This window comes from Aplysia californica, unplaced genomic scaffold (assembly GCF_000002075.1).
Source record: "Aplysia californica isolate F4 #8 unplaced genomic scaffold, AplCal3.0 scaffold00484, whole genome shotgun sequence".
NCBI classification, from domain to species: domain Eukaryota; kingdom Metazoa; phylum Mollusca; class Gastropoda; order Aplysiida; family Aplysiidae; genus Aplysia; species Aplysia californica.
Window position 1 is genome coordinate 517,326 of NW_004797754.1, and position 4,246 is coordinate 521,571.

General features: G+C 40.0%; 1 protein-coding gene across 1 annotated transcript in view; it reads left to right on the forward strand.

Moving 5' to 3' along the window:
• Positions 1-208: 208 nt before the first annotated feature.
• Positions 209-4,246, forward strand: part of LOC101847603 (cubilin) — a gene marked incomplete at its 3' end in the record, with an annotated part of 77,567 nt that continues 73,529 nt past the window's right edge. The window contains 1 exon segment of the mRNA XM_013086594.2: positions 209-371.

Genomic DNA, 4,246 nt, shown 5'->3' on the forward strand with positions numbered 1-4,246 from the left:
TACGTCAGAATGCACAATGCGCATCTTGGAAATTACAAGTCTAGGCCTATGGATAGGCAAAAGGCTGGGGCCTACCACAGAATTCTACACTTAAACCATGTCTATGACTTAAACTTATTGACTATTGCCTGCCTAGCGCAGTGCTTAGTAGGCTAGGCAAAAGGCCAAGCAGCATCCTGGCATCCTGTTCTAGGAAATACAAAAGTTGACACCGGAAATCAACCCGGACTGAGCACGACCTAAGGTTAGGAACTTAGGAGAAGGAGGCCTGCCTCTGTCGTCGATTGCGTTTTTGAGTTCCTGGTGGCAAGGGAAGTTGGGGTTGGAGAAGTCTAATTCAGTTTCACTTCTACTTTTGAAACAAGTTATCAGTGAGTATGTTAGACCTACGTCTAGATTATAGTCTTTTGATTTTGTTGCGTAGATCTAGATCTAGATATCTAATCTAGATTTACCTGAGAAATATAATGGATAGGCTAATTTAACCTCAAGGCCTTCTCCTCAGCCTTCTGATAATTTCGTTCGTGGTGTGGTTTAGCAGCCAGGACTCTCCGGTTTGGCCTAGAGGCTAGAAATCCAGGCCTCCTTTCTGCGTCCGGTTCGTCTCTAAAAAGTTTAGATCTAGAATCCAGTAGATCTAATATAGCCTAGATCTATATCTAGATCTAGATCTAGATTCTAGATCTAGATCTAGAGATGGCTCAGATGGGTTGTTGGCTGAACTGACGGCACTAGATTTTAGATCTAGATTCTAGATCTACTTGGATATGGTGGTCCCGACTTGTGTAGGCCTAGACCAAAGATAGATCTAGATCTAATATCTAGATCTAATCTAGATTCTAGTACATAACAAGATGGGCCACTCAGCCAAAAAAGTTTTCCGCCAGAAGTCCGCTCTTTGCTTCAGATGGCGCTGCAGTCTGTTTTGAAGCTCTCTTTTTTTTTTTGCAGAAGAAGAATAGGAATAGCACCTCCTTGCGTGCGCAGATCGGCTGCTGTTCATCAGCAGTTCGGGTTCGTTCAGTGTGGAGTTTTAGGGGTTTTTTTTTTTTTTAATGATCTATCGCCTTTCATTCTAAAGTCAAATTAAACGAAGAAAACAATCACCCTTTCCTCCGGAAAAGTTTTTTGTCAGCGTTTACCATTTTAAAAAAGCGTTCTTCCGAAATTTATTCCAAAACTTGCTAGATCTAGATCTAGATCTAGATCTAGATCTAGATCTAGTTTCACTTTGATTTTTAAAAAAACTCTGTTTGCAAAAGTTGCGCTTTTGTGAAGAGGGCGCCACCGAATTTTGAGGACACTTTTTTAATTGGCTCAAAGAGAGGAGTGGCCCCTCTTGTTATGTAGATTTTCTAGACTCTTTGCCTAGACCTACTGAAATATCGATACTGATTTAAATAGTCGGTATCAATGTTTTATGTTTTATCAGTAGCCTAGATCTAGATCTAGATCTAGATCTAAATCTAGCCTACAAAATGAGCAGTAAAATTTCACTTGTTTTTCACAAGGCAAGGGGGATTGCCCCCCTGACATTAAAAAAAAAGGAAGTTGCTATTCTCATCCGGGGTGAGAATAGAATAGAAAAACGATCTACCTCTCACCCCGGGTGAGACTTGCCAGCGTAGGCTATTCTCACCCAGTGCGAAACGAGACCTGCTTTTCCTCATTTTGGAATACTGTCTATCGGTGTGGATGATCAAATTGATAAAAGCCAAGAAAAAATTACGTTATAGCACAAAAGTAAGCTAATTTGATCGTCTTCAAAGATGCTATGGCTATTTCACTGTTCGAATCGAGCCGAACTACGCGGGTCGCCATTTTGTTTTGCCCGGAAGTTCTCGCAAGATCTACTCCTCCCCCCCCCCCCCTCTCTCTCTGTCTCTTTCTGAATACTGTCTATCGGTGTGGGCGATCAAATTGACCAAAACAAAGTTAAAAAATGATGTTAAAACACAAAAGTATATTAATTTGGTTGTCTACAAAGATGTTACGGCTATTTAACTTTTCGAATCGAGCCGAACTACGCGGGTCGCCATTTTGTTTTGACCGGAAGTTCTCGTGCTACTCCCCTCTCTCTCTCTCTTTTTCTCTCTCTCTCTCCACTGCCCACAGACAAAATTGTACGCTTTTAGTAGGCTACAGTTGTAATGGAACGTTTGTTCACGGCACAGATTTCTACAATTTTTCTGTTATCACAGTGTAGAATTCTGTGGTTTAGGGTGAACGCAAAATTTGTTGGCCTAGATCTAGCTAGGCTATAACAGTGAACGCGCACCTGGTGAGAATAGCCAAAAGACTCGCCTGCACTATTCTCACCCCGGGTGAGAATAGAGGTGGCCAAAAAAAAAACATGGAGTGTTTCAGGGTGAGGGGGGCATGCCCCCCTGAATTAGACGACGATTTGATGTTTTGCTTTGGCTTTTAGGTTTGAAAGGCTATCTCTCCATATCGGCACGCGAAACAAAAAGTTGTTGAAAAAGTAATCGTTTAGACTTAGAACCAGAAGTAATCGTCGTTGGGGTCAAAACTAGATTCTAGATTTTCCCTGTCACAAAAGTCGGGACCACCATATCCAAGTAGATCTAGTGCCGAACTGACTATGTATGAGTCATGAGTTGTGGGAATTAAGGTATATCTAGATCTAGATTCTAGATCTAGGCTAGATCTAGTCTATTTCAAACTCAAACCCAACTGGAAAACCAAAGTAGTCCTTGGGTCAAAACAGGGGGGCATGGCCCCCCCCCCCCCGACTCGACTGACTGTAACCCCCCAGATTTTTTAAAACGATGTGACTATTCGGACTCGAATCCGAATAGGCCAAGACAAAAATTATATTCGGACTCTGAATTGAGTCCAACATGACATCCGTTCCGACTTCTGGCCCTTTTTAATCTAGATCTAGAAGTCTAGGTCTATATATATCTAGATAGTTCTAGATCTAGATATCTAGATCTAGATCTAAATATTTCCAGCATTTATGATTTTTTTTTTGATTAATAATGACAAGGAAGTGCCTATTAGGTTTGCAACGCCGCGATTAGCGCCAGTGCTAAATAAAATGCCGTGTCACCGTGTGTAAAATATCAAGCTTAATCTGCACATCGTTATCGGAAGTTCTGATGGCCGAAGTGACAGTGCGTCTGCCCTTGAAGTCAAACCATTATTTTTTGGCCGGCACTATTTCTCTGAACGTTCGGGAAAATAAAGCTAGGCACTATTTCTCCGAACGTTCGGGAAAATAAAGCTAGGCACTATTTCGCCGAACACTCTGAAATCACATCCTTTCCCGCAAATTTCGGATATTATTATAGATCTATAATTATAGTATAGGCCTACCAAAGATTGTTCGTATACAATATGGTTCAATCGGTCCAAAAAATGTCCGCAGTAAATATATTTATATAAAGAAATGCTACAGTTCCAAACAGTTTTTCGCTACAGATATGACGTGTTGCCTATGAAGGGTGCTGCTCTTAAACTTAATGTGTTGTGTTCACTCGTGTGCTGTCTAGATCTAGATCTATGGAGGGTTATTGATTATTGATAACGACACATAGAACTAGCATCTGCGTTTGTCGCAGCCGCAACCAATCAATCTTGGCTCGATTTTTTGGCATTTTTTGGTCGCCGAATCGGGGAATGAAAGTCAAATAAAAAATTTTTTAAAGAAAAAAAGAAAGAAACCGAACCTTTTTACTTTAAAAAGAAAGTTCACCTAGCTTCACTTCGTCTCTTTCTCACTTGTTTTCACCTCGTTGATTTGTTGAATACGTTACAGTTACTTTTATTTTTCCCTCTTTGTGGTGTTTTATTTTGTTAGTGTGTATTTTTTTCTTTCTTGTTATTGTTCTGATGTGTTGTTTTTCTATCAATTTTTTTTTGTTGGTGAAAAAAAGGGGGGGGGGGATATTGTATAGTGTAACGTCATTTAGTTTGATGTTCCTACTCTCATTAGATTCTAAATATATATATACATGTATATATATATATTTAAATGTGTATGTTAGAGCGTACGTTCCACCAGAACCGATTACATGTACTGACACTGGCAGGTGTGTGATTCCATAATTTACATGTAATGTCCTGTACTTTGTTTTAAAATTACGCACATTTAGGGTTAAAACAGCCAATATTCTTCGGACAGGTGGACTCACGCCCTTGTTTGTTAATTTTTGTGGTTGTTTATGGGCTGTTCTAATTTTTATTTCTTTCTGTTGTGAAACCTTTCTTTTTCACGTTTTTA